The sequence below is a fragment of the Mauremys reevesii genome, unplaced genomic scaffold, assembly GCF_016161935.1.
Source record: "Mauremys reevesii isolate NIE-2019 unplaced genomic scaffold, ASM1616193v1 Contig134, whole genome shotgun sequence".
Classification (NCBI taxonomy): domain Eukaryota; kingdom Metazoa; phylum Chordata; order Testudines; family Geoemydidae; genus Mauremys; species Mauremys reevesii.
This window is the reverse complement of record NW_024100754.1, coordinates 128,637-149,803: the sequence shown is the minus strand read 5'-3', so window position 1 is coordinate 149,803 and position 21,167 is coordinate 128,637.

Genomic DNA, 21,167 nt, shown 5'->3' with positions numbered 1-21,167 from the left:
GTAGGCAGGCTTTGTGAACGCTTTACGCTGGCCACTAGCACTACAGAGCACACATGGGAAAATTAGATGTAGCACCATTAGGGATGAACAAAACTACTGACCCTTGGCAGTGCCATGCTATGGATGCAAAGGATTTGATTGACAGCTGGTCTGCAAATGGCTTTGAGTCTGAGTGTGGCTCTTCATAGCGCACAACAGAGTCTAATTTGTTAACAAAAGTGGTGTAAAGGATGATCTGCTCCAAACATATAGGTAAAAAGGAGAACCTTGAGCTGGGAATAGGCAGCCTAGTTTCTCACTTCCACTCCATATGGGAGCACTCTGTGCAGAAAGAAGAGCATTGTATGGAACATGCACATTACTGCAGAATTTCAATATGGAGGTGGCAGCAAACCAGTGTTGTCAATTGTAGTCTTCTGACCACATTTATTTCATGCAGAGATACTAAATTACTTCATCCTCCTTTGCATTTGCACCAGCAAACTCTTTCCATCCCACCAGATACTTTTTCTGGACTTTGCAAACAGAACAGAGCAGCTTTGTGATTCCTCTAGCAAGCAAAAATCAAACCTCCCAATAACATTTAACATACTGCAATGTTGGTGTGTAGTTTTGTTGGATGGGCTACTTATTCATCCTCCCAGATGTATTCTGCTTTCAACCGTGATGCTTACTTCCATACCCACTTCACCAGGACCCAAGTTGGGACAGCATGGGGTCCTCTAAAGTACTCAGGCCCCATCCATGTTGTTTTGATTCATGGCTACAAGCAGTAGTAAGTGTTGGCCTGCACACCATTGTATCGATAAGGTGTGATTTTATTCCGAGTTAGTTAAACCACTGCAACTTTTGTGTGTGGGCAATCTATTGGTTCAAAACCGTTAAGATTGTTAGGTTTGTGCTTCAAGCTACACTGATCTAAGTATTGGTTTAACTAAACTGGAATAAGTTTAAACCAGTTTAAATTCTGTGTACAGACAAGCCCTAAGTGTTTATGTAGTTTGCAGGGGTAATAAATTGGGCTCTCAAGCCTCCTTTTCTGAGGCTGGTCAACTGACCCACAGGCAGTACTGCGGAGTCACATACATCCTCAACATAGGAGACGCAAAGTTTATAGTCAGTGAAATCCAGTTTGGAAGGACGTGCCTGAGACCCTGTTCTTGAGACTTGGACAGAATCCCTTGCAGGTCTGGTTGGGACCTTGAAACCGACCAGCTCATAAAGTAGTTCACTGGGCCACATAACTGAGAACAGAGCTTTCTTCATCCAGACTTCCTGCTGAAACATTCAAGAGGGAGTCTTGGGTAGAGTCCAGCTTTGTGATTTACAGGAAGCCACAAGCCAGGAATCTGCAGTCTAAGCTCCTCCACCAGCAACTGTTTAAAACATTAAGGGAAGAAATGCCCATTGTTTCCAAAAGCAGAGAACTCAGGAGACATTAATAATACTTAGCACTTCTATCTTGCTTTACAAACACTAATTCTCCCAACCCCTTGTGAAGTAGGTCAGTATTGTCTGCAGTTTACCAGTGGCAAAGCTGGCACAGCGGGTAAATGAGTTGTCCGAGGCACACAGTGAATCTGATTTGGGGATAGATCCCAGAAGTCCTAAATCCCAGTCCTCTGCATCTTATAATTTCAACAAAAAGTGGAACCAAGCCATTTCAGAGATCTAAATCTCTGGCCTAGGTTGGGATAGACAGCAGCTCAGGAGCCTGTTTCCCAAGAGAATTCCTGCCCATTCTCCAGTTCAGTTTAATGTTCAAAACTGTCTTTAGGGCAATTCTGAGGTCTGCTATATGCATCACAACCCAGAGGGGTTGTGTGTGCTTTCTGAGGAAACAGGTTTTGTTTAATAGGAATGTCTTAAGGGTCCCAGAATGCCTGGCACTTTGAAGTGTTGTTGTAGCCATGGTGGTACCAGGTTATGAGAGAGACAAGGTGGGTGAGGTAATAGTTTTTATTGGGCCAACTCTGTTGGTGAAAGACACAAACTTGAGCTACACAGAGCTCTGTCTACTTCAGGTCTGAAAGGTAATCAGTGTGTCACAGCTAAATACAAGATGTAACACATTGTTAAGCATAAGGAGTTAACATGTATGGCAAGAGACCATTCAAGATGAAGTGGGCAATTAACACCTCTGCAGTTGTTACCTGGGGTTTTCTGAATTGGAAACTTTGGTAACTAGTCTGTGTTTTCCAGGCGCTGTCAGGACATAAATCAGTAGGGACATGGCTCCTCTGTCTGATGAATGATTGGTAAGCATGAATGCTTTCACCTCAAAATCCTTATTTTTATTGAGTCTACAGCACACATCTAAAATAGCAATAATCTAGAACCCCCTGCATACACTTACCCAAAGTCTGAGATGGTGTCAAATGCTCAGCATCAGGGTTCCAGCCTTTCTCCTAGCCGCCGGGAGTTAGAGGTCAGTCTTCTAGCTTGTAGAAATCCTTTCGAACTTCTCCCAACTATCTCCAAATTGCACACACTTAACTAATCTTTATAGGTTGCTCAAAACAAAGCCCACAACTCATAGTAACCCCTAATGAGCTAACAATTTCCCTAGTAACAACAAAGAACTCATCATTTCTACTTATCAGCAAAAGCAACTCCCAGCAAGAAACTCTGTCTTAAATTTTTCTAGTATTTTCTCCAGACTCGAAGTGCTGCAGCATTTTATCCTTTGACTGGGAGGACTACATGTGACATTACACTCCATATGTTTTATGGAAATATGCTTGTGAGTGTAAATATGATGTAACTGGAATATGGTTTATGGAAAAGGTCTCTTGTAAGGTATCATAACAAAGATTATAACCTACTGAATATATTCCTCCTATTTGTATGTATATATCATTCTTGTTTCTGAAGCTAGAAATATGAAGTATAACTCTGAGGTCCTATTATAATTACGCAACATGTGGGCCAGTGGTTCCCAACCTTTGGCTGGCGGGCACCAGTCGAAGGACCACTGCGCGTGGAGCACCCACCAAATGCTGCTGAATTTCAGCGGTGACGCCCGATGACGCCGAGCGATGCTCTCGATGACATCACTTGTCGGGCATAAGCGCCGCCATCGAGAGCGCCCCTGCCAAAATGCCACCGCGCATTTCGCCGTGCTCTCCCGCTGGCCAGAACGCTGGCGCACAGATGCCTCGCAGGCGCCATGGCGCCTGCGGGCACCGTGTTGGGGACCCTGATGTGGGCTATTAATGGTGGTTTAGAATCTTGATAGCTCCCATTGACAAGGACAATTGGTTGTAAATGGCTCTGTTCCTGTGTACTTCCTGTGTACTTGTGGGCCTGCCCAGAAAAGATGGAGTCTGGGGTCTCACAGGACATGTGATCATGTCACCAGGTACTGGAATCCATCTTAAATCTGGTTCTTTTCCATTTAGAAGAAGGGGGTCACCCAGGGAGAGAAAAGATTCCTGCCTTGTGCCAAAGCTATAAAAGGGGGTGGAACAGAACAAAGAGGGTTCCAGTCATGAGAAAAACCCTGCTTTCCACCTAAGATGTCTGCTGGAACTAACATAGACTGTACCAGGGGAAAGGATTGGGCCCAGACTAGGAAGGAGTCTAGTCTGTGAGAAAAGCTTATTGGAACATCTCTGAGGGTGAGATATTACCTGTAATCAGTTTCTTAATGTACTAGGCTTAGACTTGCGTGGCTTTGCTTTATTTTGCTTGGTGACTTACTTTGTTCTGTCTGTTACTTGAAATGACTTAAATCCTACTTTTTATAATTAATAAAATCACTTTTGTTTATTAACAAACCCAGAGTACGTGATTAATACTTGGGGGAGCAAACATCTGTGCATATCTCTATCAGTGTTATGGAGGGCGGGGTTTACCCTGTATAAACTTTATACAGAGTAAAACGGATTTATTTGGGGTCTGGATCCCGCTGGGTGTGTGGGTGCTGAAGACAGGTAAACCTGCTGAGCTGTTTTCAGTTTAGTCTGCAGGTTTGGGGGCATGGCCAAGACCCTGGGTCTGTGTTGCAGGCTAGCATGTCTGGCTCAACAAGACAGGGCTCTGGAGTCCCAAGCTGGCAGGGAAAATGGACTCAGAGGTAATCTAAGCATGTCAGGTGACAGTCCCAAGGGGGTCTCTGTGACTGAACCTGTCTCACCACAGACCCAGTTTCAATTTGAATGCATTCACTGTATTGATCATATGTGATAAGTCTCTGTCCTTTCCCAGCAGTTTGCTGTTCAGCTCATTCAATTTAGACGTTATGTCAGTAAGGAGGAACCTGAAGTCTAGCAGCCATGCATTGTCTGATAGCTCATTGCACACTTCTGTTCCTTGATTTTAGATAAGTGATGATTTTTGGCATTAGATCCAAAAATCTTTGCAGGACTTTCCCCTTGCTTAACCAAGGCACATCAATGTGGGGGAGCAGCTCACCATAAGCAGAATCCACTTCATCAAGTAAAAACAACGAGGAGTCCAGTGGCACCTTAAAGACTAACAGATTTATTTGGGCATAAGCTTTTGTGGGTAAAAATCCCACTTCTTCAAATGCATGGAGTGAAAATTACAGATGCAGGCATAAATATACTGACACAGTCATCGCCTCTTTAAATACTCCTCCATCTGTAAACGATTGCTTGTGTTTTGCCAGCAGATGGCAAACATGTAACGATGCTTCAGTAGAGACCTTCAATTTTGCTGATGGTTTAGTAAAAAATGACTGTTGAGCTTTCAAAATGACCTTCAATTCATTAACTTTCTTTGTATGGAGTGCGCTATTGAAGGGGAAACTGTCCTTGAATTTGCTATGCATTGTTTTGTGGTGTCTTTCTAAATTCCCTGTTTTACTTATCGATATACTTGTGTGACAGAGAAGACATACACACTTATCTTTCACTGTTGCAAATAGAAATTCACTTTCCTATTCCGAATGGAAGTTGTAGGTTTTCGGTTTCTTTTTAGATGGCTCGGGTTCATCACCCTTTGTTAATGCCAGCTAGCTAGCTAGGTATGTATTTTTTATTATAAAAAGAGAAAACGGGAGAGCACTAGCTATGACTGAAGTCTATGGGAAACACTTCTGAGCGGTAGACATGCGTGCCACGCACGATAAGCCTTTTTTCTTTTCTTTTTTTCAGTTCTGCATTTGCAACTAATAATAAGTGCTGTTTTAAATATAGTTATGAAGCTGTTTCAAATTTATAACCTGTTACGTTGAGGGGGTCAACTCATCATAGAATCATAGAATATTAGGGTTGGAAGAGACCTCGGGAGTTCATCTAGTCCAACCCGCTGCTTTGTCAAGCTTTGTCAAGCCGGGCCTTAAAAACCTCTAAGGATGCAGATGGAGATTCCACCACCTCCCGAGGTAACCCATTCCAGTGCTTCACCACCCTCCTAGTGAAAAAGTTTTTCCCTAATATCCAACCTAGACCTCCTCCCTTGCAACTTGAGACCATTGCTTCTTGTTCTGTCATCTGTCACCACTATCATGTCTAGCTAGCAACCATGGGCAGTAGTTAAAGCTTCCCAGAAGGGAACCTAGCTCCCTGTCCAACCTTTTCTGTCCATGACCCACCTACACTCAATCCCGGCCCCGCCTCTGGCCCCGCCACTGCATCCTGCCACAAGACCCTCCACCCAGCCCCTCCTCATCCCCTGCCTGCCGCAAGACCCCCTCCCGTGACCAGATCCCCGCCCCGATGCAGCCTGCTCACCCAGAAGACACCTTCCCCCATCTACCGCTTGCCTCCTCACCCCCCGGCCTGTTCCCAGATCCCTCCTGCCTGCCCACCTGCCTGCTGTGAGAAACTCCCCCCTGCCTGCCACTTGCCTCCTCGCCTCCCGGCCCACCGCTGATCGCCCCTGCCTGCCACTGGCCTGCTGCTTGCCTCCTCAACTGCCAGCCACAGGACCCTGCCACCTGCTGCTTGCCTCTTCACACACACCCCAGCCTGCCACCAGATCCCCTCACCAGCTGGTCACCCGTCTGCCGCCGCCTCCTCACCCGCCCACCACAAGGCACACCCCTGCCTGCCGCTTGCCTCCTCACCCACCCCGCCCCGGCCCACAGCCAGATCCCTGTCGCCTGCCACTCACCTGCTCAGCCCCGGCCTGCCGCCATCTCCCACCACCTGCCACTCGTCTCCTCTCCCCAGCCCACCGCTAGAGCCTCCCTGCCTGCCGCCACCTCCTCATCCCCTGGCCCACCACCAGATCCCCGCCTGCCACTTGTTTCTTCACGAACCCACCACAAGACACGTCCCCAACCCGCCTACTGCATGCCTCCTTACCTCCTTACCTGCCCACCACAAGACCCTCCCCACCTGCCACTCGCCACCTCCTCCCTGGCCAGCCACCAGATCCCCACTGCCTGCCACTCATCTCCTCACCTGTCTGCCCCAAGACCCTCCTCCGCCTGCCGCTTGCCTCCTCACTGCCTGCCACAAGATCCCTCCTCACCTGCCACTTGCCTCCTCACCTATGGCCTGCCACCAGATCCTCTCTGCCTGCTGCTCATCTCTCACCTGTCTGCCCTAAGACCCTCCTCCGCCTGCTGCTTGCCTCTCACTGCCTGCCACAAGATCCTCCCCACCTGCTGCTCGCCTCCTCACCTTCCTGCTTACCTCCCCACCCCTAGCCCACTGCCAGCTCCCGCCTGCTGCTTGCCTCCTCACCCTCCAGCTCACTGCCAGATCCCCTGCCTGCCACTCACCTGCCGCTGCCTCCTTATCCGCCCACCACAAGACACTCTCACCCCCACCTGCCACTCACCTGCTCCACGAGACCCTCACCCACCCACAGCTCTCCTCCTGACCCCCACTTGCTGTGTCTCTCTTCAGCCATTCTTGTTGTGAACCTCTGGTAACACAGATACCCACTGAGAGGCTTTGGCTGCACTTCCGAACAGGGCAGTGGAGTCGCTGAATTGGAAAACTTGAGTGAACCAAAGGAAAAACAGACACCCCAAAAAGGTAGCTAGTGAACCTTGGAACCCTTCCTGTTTACTTCTAACTGTCTCAAGTCAAGAACCTTTGGGGCAGAAAATCACCAGCACGGCGACTTGAACTGTTTAGTATTGTCAGAAAGACCAAGGGGTTTACCTGATAAATTGGAACTATGTACGTACTAGAAATCATTTAGACAAATTCTTGTTTTTAAGATCAGTTCCTTGTCTCTGACTGAGCCCTGAATACTAACTTTAACACAGAAACAAGCAACTCACCAAAATCCTGCTCAGCAGAGGGTGGAAATCTCCTTACAGCGACAGGAAGGCAGAGCACTGAGAATCGACATATGAATCTCGAATGTCTGAGACTCAGCATACCAGCCAACGACCTTTATGACTCACCTGTCAGTCCCTGAGGACTCTCCGGTTGGCCAGGGCTCCCAGAGAATTCCCTGAGCTCTGTGAAGAGCAGAAAATAGACCCTGAAAAAATTCATCCCAAGAGCCTCCCCAGGGAGTGAGGAAATGATTTTCAGATAACAGGAGCTCAGATTTTCAAGGCAAACTGAATCTCACACACTGTTCAGCCTAGCAATTGACGATGGCTTTGTTTTCTGTGTGTAGCCTCTGAAAAGTCACTGCCATACTGTGACATATGTTCTGAATTGATGCAAGCCAAGGGCCTGGAAAAGGCTTTCTTCTCCTAGGATTCTAGCTCAAAAGGTATTTGCCAGTGTCAGTTTGTGAGATCTAAAATTGAATATACATCTGTCAGCTCCCAGTGTTCATCTACTCTTTGCTACTGTGTTGATCTTTCTGAAATCCATGAAGAAATGGGTTGTGCTAACCTCTGTCAGAACTAATACAATGGGACTTCTCTGCTCACTCTGATTCCTTCACCACTCCAAAGTCCAGAAACACCTGGAATTCATTGAGATTCCCAAATCTGTTGCCCAGGGGCCATTTTTATTTTATTTTAGGTAGGTGTGCACTGCTGGGGTGAGAACACAGTGGTAAAGGAATGAAACAACTGCTATGTCTGGATCTTTCTTCGGACTACAGTCCCTCCCATGCTTGCATCACAGACGCCTGTGGGGCTAATTTGCACTCCAGAGAGTATGAGTGTTAGGGATGTGACTTCTGGGAGCAATCTGGGAGCTTTGCCAATAGCTGTGCCCTCTAACCACGCAAGTGGGCTGGCCCTTGTGTGATGGAGCAGGAAGCAGGGCAGATTTGACCTGGGAATGTTGCAGGGAGGTTACATTGGGGATGAGAGTAAATCTACTGAGCTGTAACCTGAGCCAGAAGTGGGGTTGGGAGAAATCACACCTTCTGCCTGGGAGACTGAACAACGGGAGGAGGAGCAGAGGGGAGGCGAAGAGAGCTGCTGAGGGATTTTTAGTTTCAGTTTGGGCTGGGTGGTACAATGCAGGAACCCCAAGCTGGGGTCTAAGCTCCTGAACCCCAGAAGGACTTGATTGAGGGGTCCTGGCTGTGCCCAGAAGCTCTGCTGTAGACTGAGTTCCTATTGTCCAATAAACCTTCCATCTTACTTGCTGGCTGAGAGTCACTGTGAATCCCAGGAAGAGGGGTGCATGGCCCTGACTCCCCCACACTCTGAGACACCTTGTTCACACTGCTTTGCTGGTGATTCAGCCTCTCCAGGCCCTGTTATCACCCACCATAACAGCAGAGGGTGACAACTCACCCAAACTGAGCTACCCAAGAGCAAACCGTGGACATCAGCCAATTTCCCAGCTCCTGAGGCTCATAACCCACACTGGAGTATAAACCCACCTTTATACTGTCTGGCTCTGCACGGATCTGTACAATGAGCTCACTAATAGAGCTCCCCTTGATGTGGGAAGGACATCTGTGTTAATCGAGCCAAGATTTTCTCCAGACACGCAAAGGTGCACTGATTTCGATAAACGGAAAAATAAGTGTAACTACAAAAAGATGGATTTTAAGCAATTAAAAGTGATTGTAAACAGGTCAAAGCAGATTACCTAGCAAATAACAAAACCCACAAACTAAGCCTAAAATACTAGATAGATTGGATATGAAGTAGCAGTTTTTCATCATGGATGGTGTTACAAACAGTCTGCCAAGTTTCCATACCACCTTGTAGCAAAGAGGTTACCCGGCTGCTGACTGCCAGGAAGTCGCAGATCAGCAGGGGCAGGGCCTGTCCTGGGGTGCACAGAGGCGTATCCCAAAGGTGGATGTTGGGGTCATAGAATCATAGAATCTCAGGTTGGAAGGGACATCAGGAGGTCATCTAGTCCAACCCCTGCTCAAAGCAGGACCAAACCCAACTAAATCATCCCAGCCAGGGCTTTGTCAAGCCTGACCTTACAAACCTCTAAGGAAGGAGATTCCACTACCTCCCTAGGTAACCCATTTCAGTTCTTCACCACCCTACTAGTGAAAAAGTTTTTCCTAATGTCCAACCTAAACCTCCCCCTCTGCAACTTGAGACCATTACTCCTTGTTCTGTCATCTTCTACCACTGAGAGCAGTCTAGATACATCCTCTTGGAACCCCTTTCAGGTAGTTGAAAGCAGCTATCAAATCCCTCATTCTTCTCTTCTGCAGACTAAACAATCCCAGTTCCTCAGCCTCTCCTCATAAGTCATGTGCTCCAGCCCCTAATCATTTTTGTTGCCCTCCGCTGGACGCCTCCAATTTATCCACATCCTTCTTGTAGTGTGGGCCCAAAACTGGACACAGTACTCCAAATGAGGCCTCACCAGTGCTGAGTAGAGGGGAATGATCACATCCTCGATCTGCTGGAAATGCCCCTACTTATACAACCCAAAATGCCATTAGCCTTCTTGGCAACAAGGGCACACTGTTGACTCATATTCAGCTTTTTGTCCACCGTAACCCCTAGGTCCTTTTCTGCAGAACTGCTGCCCAGCCATTCGGTCCCTAGTCCTGTAGCAGTGCATGGGATTCTTCTGTCCTAAGTGCAGGACTCTGCACTTGTCCTTGTTGAACCTCATCATATTTCTTTTGGCCCAATCCTCTAATTTGTCTAGGTCCCTCTGTATCCTATCCCTACCCTCCAGCGTATCAACCACTCCTCCCAGTTTAGTGTCATCTGCAAACTTGCTAAGGGTGCAGTCCACACCATCCTCCAGATCGTTAATGAAGATATTGAATAAAACCAGCCCCAGCACCGACCCTTGGGGCACTCCACTTGTTACCGGCTGCCAACTAGACTTGGAACCAGTGATCACTACCCGTTGAGCCCACCATCTAGCCAATTTTCTATCCACCTTACCGCCCATTCATCCAGCCCAGACTTCTTTAACTTGCTGGCAAGAATACTGTGGAGACTGTATCAAAAGCTTTGCTAAAGTCCAGAAATAGCACATCCACTGCTTTCCCTCATCCACAGAGCCAGTTATCTCATCATAGAAGGCAATTAGGTTAGTCAGGCATGACTTGCCCTTGGTGAATCCATGCTGACTGTTCCTGATCACTTTCCTCCTTTAAGTGGATCAGGATTGATTCCTTGAGGACCTGTTCCATGATTTTTCCAGGGACTGAGGTGAGACTGACTGGCCTGTAGTTCCCTGGATCTTCCTTCTTCCCTTTTTAAAGATGGGCACTACATTAGCTTTTTCCAGTCGTCCGACCTCCCCGATCACCATGATTTTTCAAAGATAATGGCCAATGGCTCTGCAATCTCATCGCCAACTCCTTTAGCACCTCGGATGCAGCGCATCCGCCCCATGGACTTGTGCTCGCCCAGCTTTCCTAAATAGTCCCGAACTACTTTTCTCCACAGAGAGCTGGTCACCTCCTCCCCATACTGTGCTGCAGAGTGCAGCTGTCTGGGAGCTGACCTTGCCTGTGAAGACAGAGGCAAAAAGCATTGAGTACACTAGCTTTCTCCACATCCTCCGTCACTAGGTTCCTCCTCATTCAGCAAGGGGCCCACACTTTTCTTGACTTTCTTCCTGTTGCTAACATACCTAAAGAAACCCTTCTTGTTACTCCTAACATCTCCAGCTAGCTGCAACTCCAAGTGTGATTTGGCCTTCCTAATTTCACACCTGCATGCCTGAGCAATACTTTTATACTCCTCCCTGGTTATTTGTCCAATCTTCCACTTCTTGTAAGCTGTTCTTTTGTGTTTAAGATGAGCAAGGATTTCACTGTTAAGCCAAGCTGGTCGCCTGCCATATTTACTTTTCTTCCTACACATCGGGCTGGTTTGTTCCTGCAACCTCAATAAGGTTTCTTTAAAATACAGCCAGCTTTCCTCGACTCCTTTCCCCATCATGTTATTCTCCCAGGGGACCTTGCCCATCAGTTCCCTGAGGGAGTCAAAGTCTGCTTTTCTGAAGTCCAGGTCTCTGTTCTACTGCTTTCCTTTTTTCCTTGTGTCAGATCCTGAACTCGACCATCTCATGGTCACTGCCTCCCAGGTTCCCATCCACTATTGCTTCCTCTACTATTTCTTCCCTGTTTGTGAGCAGCAGGTCAAGAAGAGCTTTTCCCTAGTTGGTTCCTCCAGCACTTGCACCAGGAAATTGTCCTCTACACTTTCCAGAAACTTCCTGGATTGTCTGTGCACCGCTGTATTGCTCTCCCAGCAGATATCGGGTGATTAAAGTCACCCATGAGAACCAGGGCCTGTGATCTAGCAACTTCTGTTAGTTGCTGGAAGAAAGCCTCGTCCACCTCATCCCCCTGGTCTGGTGGTCTGTAGCAGACTCCCACCACGACATTACCCTTGTTGTTCATACTTCTAAATTTAATCCAGAGACTCTCAGGTTTTTCTGCAGTTTCATATCGAGCTCTGAGCAGTCATACTGCTCTCTTACATACAACGCAACTCCCCACCTTTTCTGCCCTGCCTATCCTTCCTGAACAGTTTATATCCATCCATGACAGTACTCCAATCATGTGAGTTATCCCACCAAGTCTCTGTTATTCCAATTACATCATAATTCCCTGACTGTGCCAGGACTTCTAGTTCTCCCTGCTTGTTCCCCAGGCTTCTTGCATTTGTGTATAGGCACTTAAGATAACTCACTGATTGTCCCGCTTTCTTGGTCTGAGACAGGAGTCCTCCTCTTGCAGTCTCCTGCTTGTGCTTCCTCCCGGTATCCCACTTCCCCACTTACCTCGGGCTTTGGTCTCCTTCCCCGGTGAACCTAGTTTAAAGCCCTCCTCACTAGGTTAGCCAGCCTGCTTGCAAAGATGCTCTTCCTCTCTTCGTGAGGTGGAGCCCGCCTCTGCCTAGCAATCCTTCTTCTTGGAAGACCATCCCATTGTCAAAGAATCCAAACCCTTCTCTCCGACACCATCTGCGAGCTATTCGTTGATTTCCACGATTCGACGGTCTACCCTGGCCTTTTCCTGCCACAGGAGGATAGACGAGAACACCACTTGCGCTCAAACTCCTTTATCCTTCTTCCAAGAGCCACGTAGTCTGCAGTGATACGCCAAGGTCATTCTTGGCAGTATCATTGGTGCCCACGTGAGAAGCAGGAAGGGGTAGTGATCCGAGGGCTTGATGAGTCTCGGCAGTCTCTCCACACATCGTGAATCCTAGCCCCTGGCAAGCAGCACACCTCTCGGTTTTCCCGGTCAGGGCGGCAGATAGATGACTCAGTCCCCCTGAGGAGAGAGTCCCTGACCACTACCACCCTCCTCCTCCTTCCAATCAGTGGAGTCTCCTTCTGCTCTGTTCCCTCAGATGTATCATCCACTCCACTCTCTGCACTAGTACCTGCGGAGAGAACACGAAAACGGTTGCTCACCTGTATCTGTGTTTCTGGTACATGGTCCTGGTGACCCCTGCGGTGGAAACAGACCCCAAGATCTCTGTAGCCTGGAAGCAAACCCAACCTGAGTAAAAAGAGGGGAGGATTTTGCTGGCCAGTGAAGAGTCTGCCATAGCTGGTAGCTGTGAAGGCACAGATGGACCAGGGTCACCTTCCCCTTCAGGGGACACAGGAGTGTCTGACCCAGAGGGGAGCCCAGAGAGGGAAGCCCAGATGGAAGGTGAGGGGGGAGGGCAGAGAGTCTGCCCACCTTTTGTAGGGTGGGACTTTCCCCGGAGGAGGGTGAAAAGTCTGCATTTAAAATGCCAGACCCCCCTCCTATGGAACAGGTTTTAAGGGAAACCTGGGGGTCAGGTCTCCTGGGGGGGGTCCATCCGGCTGACCTGTTGGGAACAGAAAGTGCAGTGTCCAAAGGGGTCCAGAGCATCCCATTGAAAGATGTTCCTGCAACGCTTGTAAGAGATAAAACTGCCTCTTCAAGGCAGCAGTAAGAAAAACTTTGCCCTATTGCACAAGTGTGTGGGATCCAGCCCAGAGAAATTCCAGAGGGAGGGGCCAAGTGCAGGCCTGGCTGCAGTGCACCCCTTCCTGGCCAAAGACCCAACCACATGATTAGTAGGTGGCCACCCTTGTTTATTGGTGGGAAAATGAGAAAAGTTTGCCTAGAGACAGGTTTAGTTTGAAGTTTGTACGTGCGCAGGGGGTTGTTTGCCTCAGAGCGTAGAGGGCAGGACAGAGAGAAGAGTTGGTTTATTCCTCAGCTACGGAAGGACAGCAAGCAATGGACCCCAGCCTTGTGATCTGGAGGGCCCCCGGTAGCAAGAACAGAGCTAGGATTAAGGTAAACCATATAGAACAGGTTTTTACTGTTGTGTATATATGCTACAGTATCACTCAGTAAATAATGTGTGTTTCATGGAGCAGGTCTCCTAGTCTCTTAACCAGAGCACCTCAGGGCAGAACCCCACCCTTACCAACAAGGTAACACCATGAAGTCATGAGACTTCAGACTGTCCATGGCACTGGCCAAAAGAGCCATCAATCGATGTAGAAAGATGATACTGCACAAGGAGATTCCCTGCACCTATAGGGGGTCTGTTTCTGTTCCTTAGCTGACTTACACGCCTGGGCAACGTTCCTCTGGGCAGCATCCCTGGATGCCATTTCTGGTGCAGCTGGCACGATCCAGGAATGGCCCCATCTTGCTCCTGAGTTTAAACCTCTCACTCACACTCCTGTTCCCATTTTCCCTGTTTTGCCCCAAATAGTAGATTCCCAGTCCCAGGCCGTTAGCACCTGGAGGGCTTTGCCCACCGTTCTGGGATTTGAAATGGCCCAGACAATCCCCGCACCAGAAATTTTGGGCTGCACAGATTCCCATATTGACACTGCTCAACTTGATACAAAAAGCCTCTGAAAATGTGAAGCCAAAGCAGACAGTAGCAACATTTCCAGGCCATGTCACACAACAAAGTCTTCACAGCAGGTACATTTGAAGACTTCAGGGATTTGTATCAGAGAGCGATCCACACACAGCGTTCCGCAATCAAACACAGGTCCAAGCCATATTACCTAAGGGCTGCTAAACAGGATCATGGCCACCAGGATGGGGTCAATGCTCCCTCGAAGCTGCCACCTGCACAACAGTCCATCAAGCGCCACACACCTGATTATTACAGCTGCGCACATCCTCAGCCATGGTGACTTGTCAAAGAAACTTTTGTCAGAATGTCAGGGCTTCATTGTGTTTCTGACAGGAAAAAAAAATTAATCATTTGAATTTCACTCCGTAGTCACTGGATTGGTGGTGACATCTAACTTCATGCTGGGACACCGGAACAGAGAAGCACACGTGGCCGTGGGGCAGCTGCGTATGGCGTGCGGTTGATAAGCTCTTGATTTTCACCCAATTTTCAGTAAGATTGATAAAATTTATACTTGTAATATATATGTGTCACAGAGTCCCCGGCAATGCTCTGGAACTGCTCCCACAAAGCCAGTCAGACTTTGGGGAGTCTCCTCTCCTTGGAGCTGACTATCTTTAGGCAGGAAGCTCACACGTAGCATTCAGCATGTGCCCTCCATGTGCTTCCCACAGCGAGTCCGCCCAGGCGGGGTCCTGGGGAAGCAAGAGGGACCTGCACCCCCACTTCGCAGTCAGACGTGACTCTCAGCCAGCCAGTAAAACAGAGGTTTATTTAGATGACAGGAACACAGTCCAAAACAGGTCTTGCCAGTACAGACAGCAAGACCCCCCTTAGTGAGGTCCATCTGGGGCCCCAGGGAGGCCACCGCCCCGCTGAGAGGCCCGAGCCTCCTCGGGGCTCCCCTCCATCTTCCAGCCAGCTTCCAAATGACTACCAAAACCCCCTCCAGCCCCTCCTCTCTGGCCTTTGTCTCTTTCCCGGGCCAGGAGGTCACCTGATCTCTTTGTTCTCCCACACCTTTAGCATCCCCTTGCAGGGGGAAGGGCCTGGCCATTAGTTGCCAGGCAACAGTGGGGGGGCCAGAGCTGCGCCCCCCCCCCCCCCCCGCACAATATTCAGAGGGAACATTAAAACCAGTCCCACTTCGTCACAATATGTATTTTGCTGATAAAAGTACATATATGCAATAACCTTATAGGGTTTTTGGTTCAATGTAATGATGGTGTGGCTCAATTTAACGATTAACGTTCTGAGTTGCTTCTCTCACATCAAACGTATAAACAAACAATATTGGAAAAGTCTTGACTACAGTAATTGTGTATAATATCAGAACTGAATGTAGCATTTTAAAAATTATTATTGATTTTAATTATGCTTTTGTGGAGATTCTATTTATTAACAAAAACATACGCTTAACAGCCATGTGTAAATGAAGGCAAACAGCACCAACCAACAAAGGGGAAAATCCTAAGAAGAAATGCTGCCTCACGTTCAAAGGAGTGTGGCTGGATGAAATAGTCAAAATGAAATCTCAGCAGTCTAGATGGAAGATTTTTTACAACCACAGGGAAGGATAGCTCAGTGGTTTCATGATTGGCCTGCTAAACCTAGGGTTATGAGTTCAATCCTTGAGGGGGCCACTTAGGGATCAGGGCAAAAATTGGTCCTGCTAGTGAAGGCAGGAGCTGGACTTGATGACCTTCAAGGTCCTTCCACTTCTAGGAGATTGGTATATCTCCAATTATTACCTTTTATTCCGGCATAGTGCAGATGTGGGCTTGATCTGCAAAATTTTTGTTCAAGCTGACCATCCAGTGACTTCTAAATGCAAGAAATGCAAAGATGGATGGAAGATGGACTACATGAAGAGCATTTATCAAGCAAAGTCATGAATCTGCTGTACATATTCTTAGAAGCATAAATTCTCACTCACTGGGATTTGATTTGGTAAGTATTCTATTAGAAACCACTAATGACAAACAGAAGAGACTGGAACTGATAGGAAGACAACGCTCAAAGCCAGAAGAAATAAAGTTCTCATAGACAATGTTCTGCTTGCAGTACAAATTAACATATCCATGAATCCCGCATAAAATATAAATAATCACATGGCAAAAGTAGCTGTATGTACCAGTCAGCATAGCAAAACTATGCTTTAACGCAAAAGTATTAGGAAGACAGGCAAATCTCTGACGTGATTTCTGCAATCATACACTTAGTACTGATGAAAACAGATATTTCTGTAACAAGATGCTTATAATTTACTTTAAATTCAGAGATGCAGTATCTGCAGTGCATAAGGGTGTTTGGTGGAATTATTAAATTATCTGCTTGTAATGCACAAGCTATAGAGCTGCTATCAAAGATTTCTACATTCTGAATAATCTGGACATAATAAAATGGTGATGTTCACTTCAGATGGTGTTTCTGTCATGCTAGAGGAAAACAATGTTCTTGCCACACAATTCAAGCAGTGCATACCACATTCAATAGAACACTGTGTGGCCCATCGGGAAGATCTGGGGTTAGTTGATGCGTGGAACAAAGACAATAGAGACAATAGAGACACTTAGACCATTTATACAGTCTTCTGCAGATCCTCAGTCCAAAGAGGATAATTTCAGGAAATGGCAAATGTCACAGAAAATGAAACTATCCTTTAAACCTCTAAATGAAGTGAGCTGGCTATCGAGACATTTTGCTCTAAGTGCTTTGATGTGCAATTACAAGTGCTATTAACACTATTAACAAGGATGGGCAGGGATTGTGTCCCTAGCCTCCATTTGCCAGGGGATGGATCACTTGCTGATTCCTTGTTCTGTTCACTCTCTGGGGCACCTGGCACTGGCCAGGGTTGGCAGACAGGACAGTATCTCAGAGAAAGTCTCTTGGAGCAACAGTGTGAAAAATCCAGAGGTGAAAGTAGGCTGGTGTGCCATGATATGCCATACCAGTAAGAAAGGGGCCAGCTGGGGATGTTGAAAATGGAGGCATGTGTTCCCAGCTGGGCTCCTGATGACTCCCGGTGGGGCTCCCAGCCTGTCCTGCTGGCCCTTTGCTGCCCTGGCTGGAAGGAGCGCAGACATGGGCCTTCCCTACAGAGTGTGGCCCCTGGGGGAGAAGGGAGTGGCGGGAGGTCTTTGCACGACGATGACGCCTTGCCTGAAGGCACCACCCCTACAGCTCTTACTGGAAACAGGAACAGCACAGGGCAAGGATCCTAATGTGACGTTAGGAGTCAAAGCCGGTGTTGGAAAACTTCTGCAAATGGACTTTCCTACCATGATATTATGGCATTGCCTCAACCAGAGACTGGCACTTGCTGTTGATGAAGTCATCAGAGGAACATCAGAAGCCATCGGAGGAACAAATGACTTTAAGGCTTTTTTGGTTGTATTGTATTTGTTTTACAGTCAATCACCAAAAAAAATCTCGTGAACTGAGAGCTCATGCGAATGCATTTGCCAGTGTTTTGAAGTACATTGTATAAGTGTTCAATGTCAGGTGTGTGGTGCCAACATGCAGAACAGGCAGTGCAATCTGGCACACATACTCTGCTTTGGCAAAACACTTTGAGGAGGCCTCACAAGACTGGTCAAGAGTTGTAAGTGAACATGCTAAATTTCAAGCACAGCACGCAAAGCTATGCTCTGTACATTTTCTCAGAACCTTTTCTTTAATGCTGGGACAAGTCTTCAGTTCTGTTACAAGAATGAGAAATGACCATTCCCAAAGCAGACAACCTAATGAAAATATACATCAAGAGAACCAAAGTCTAAAAACAGACCCAGGAGTTCACTCTGAACAAGCCCAGAAGGCTGAACAACCCATGATGTTCAAAAACAAAACTAAACAGTGCTGGAAAAAGCCCCAGAATCAACTCATCTCAATTCATCCAAGCAGTTGTTGACAACATGAGGACAAAACTATTCACAATTGCCTCAAACAATGCTGATTGAAGTGCACATGAAGAAAGGGCTTCTGATTATAAGAACTTAATTAACAATGTGTCAGTTTTGAATCCTGAAAAATGGCAAGAGAATCCTTACTGTGGAGAACAGGACGAGGAAATGTTGGGAACAAATCAACAGGAAACACTTGGGATTTGTGGATTCTATGCTTCTGAAGGAAAAAATGTTCCTGGAAGGCTTCAACTCACCCTTCCAGTAGACACACTTGCTGCAAGCAACGCTGACTGCGAAAGAATATTCAGTGTGATGAATATCATTAGAGTGAAATGGACTGCGCTTACCTTTCGTCACATAGAGGACTTGCTATTCATTTCACATGCATGACCTCCTTCTACTCAGTGGAATCCTATACCATATGTGAAAATTTGGCTTAGAAAGGGCCCACTGTGACATGGGAGGGGCACAGGACCCAGGAACCAATCGAATGGGGGGAGGACAACAAATGGGAATGGAAGCAGGGCTGAACAAAGGTGCAAAATAAGGAAGGTGACACTGAGCTGAGAAACCTGGACAAGGCCAGTTGCTCTGCAAAAGGAGCAGGAGTCAGTGACGTCATTGAGCCCAGAAGAAAAGTCTGTCCTATCTCGGGGACTCTCTTTCTGCCCTGCCACCGCCACAAACATGATACAGTTCTGCGGCGATCTGGAAGCCTACTTTCGCCGTCTCCGACTCAAAGAATACTTTCAGGACAACACTGAACAGCGCACTGATACACAGTTACCCTCCCACCAACAGCACAAGAAGAAGAACTTCACATGGACTCCTCCTGAGGGTCGAAATGACAGTCTGGACCTATACATTGAATGCTTCCGCTGACGTGCACAGGCAGAAATTGTGGAAAAACAACATCGCTTGCCTCATAACCTAAGTCGTGCAGAACACAATGCCATCCACAGCCTCAGAAACCATCCTGACATTATAATCAAAGAGGCTGATAAAGGAGGTGCTGTAGTCATCATGAACTGGTCTGACTACCAAAAGGAGGCCACCAGACAACTCTCCAATACCAAATTCTACAGGCCACTTCCCTCAGATCCCACTGAGGAATACACTAAGAAACTGCACCATCTACTCAGGATACTCCCTACACTAACACCGGAACAAATCAACATACCCTTAGAGCCCCGACCAGGGTTATTCTATCTACTACCCAAGATCCACAAACCCGGAAATCCTGGACGCCCCATCATCTCAGGCATTGGCACTCTCACTGAAGGACTGTCTAGATATGTGACTCTCTACTCAGACCCTATGCCACCAACACTCCCAGCTATCTCCGTGACACCACTGATTTCCTGAGGAAACTACACTGCATTGGTGACCTTCCAGAAAACACCATCCTAGCCACCATGGATGTAGAGGCTCTCTACACAAACATCCCACACACAGATGGAATACAAGCTGTCAGGAACAGTATCCCTGATGATGCCACAGCACAACTGGTTGCTGAGCTCTGTGCCTTTATCCTCACACACAACTATTTCAGATTTGATGACAATATATATCTCCAGATCAGTGGCACCGCTATGGGCACCCACATGGCCCCACAATATGCCAATATTTTTATGGCCGACCTGGAACAACGCTCATGCCCCTTCTCTACCTACGCAACATTGATGACATCTTCATCATCTGGACCCCTGGGAAGGAGACTCTGGAAGAATTCCACCATGATTTCAACAGCTTCCACCCCACCATCAACCTCAGCCTGGACCAATCTACACAGGTGGTCCACTTCCTAGACACCACGGTGCAAATAAGTGATGGTCATATTAACACCACCCTATACCGAAAACCTACCGACCGCTATGCCTACCTTCTTGCCTCCAGCTTCCATCCCGGGCACACCACAAGATCCATTGTCTACAGCCAAGCACTGAGGTACAACCGCATCTGCTCTAACCCTGCAGACAGAGACCAACACCTACAAAATCTCCACCAATCATTCTCAAAACTACAGTACCCGCACGAGGAAATAAGGAAACAGATCGACAGAGCCAGACATGTACCCAGAAGCCTCCTACTGCAAGACAAACCCAAGAAAGAAACCAACAGGACTCCACTGGCCATCACATACAGTCCCCAGCTAAAACCCTCCAACGCATCATCAGGGATCTACAACCCATCCTGGACAATGATCCCACACTTTCACAGGCCTTGGGTGGCAGGCCAGTTCTCGCCCACAGACAATCTGCCAACCTGAAGCATATTCTCACCAGTAACTGCACACCGCACCATAGTAACTCTAACCCAGGAACCAATCCATGCAACAAACCTCGATGCCAACTCTGCCCACATATCTACACCAGCGACACCATCACAGGACCTAACCAGATCAGCCACACCATCCCTGGTTCATTCACCTGCACGTCCACCAATGTAATATACGCCATCATATGCCAGCAATGCCCCTCTGCTATGTACATCGGCCAAACTGGACAGTCTCAACGGAAAAGGATAAATGGACACAAATCAGATATTAGGAATGGCAATATACAAAAACCTGTAGGAGAACACTTCAACCTCCCTGGCCACACAATAGCAGATCTTAAGATGGCCATCCTGCAGCAAAAAAACTTCAGGACCAGACTTCAAAGAGAAACTGCTGAGCTTCAGCTCATCTGCAAATTTGACACCATCAGCTCAGGATTAAACAAAGACTGTGAATGGCTTGCCAACTACAGAACCAGTTTCTCCTCCCTTGGTTTTCACACCTCAACTGCTAGAAGCAGGGGCGGCTCTAGAAATTCCGCCAGAAGTGCGTGAAGCATCCGCAGGCATGCCTTTGGGAGCCCGTCCGAGCCGACCAGAGCCTCTCCCCACGCAGTCATGCCTGCGGTCCCGCAGGAATGACTGCGAAGGTCCGCCAGAGTCAAATGCCGCCTGCCAGGAAATGCCGCCCACGCGCCCACGCGCTGCTTGGCGCCCCTGGCTAGAAGAGGGCCTCATCCTCCCTGATTGAACTAACCTCATTATCTCTAGCTTGCTTCTTGCTTGCATATATATACCTGCCCCTGAAAATTTCCATTACT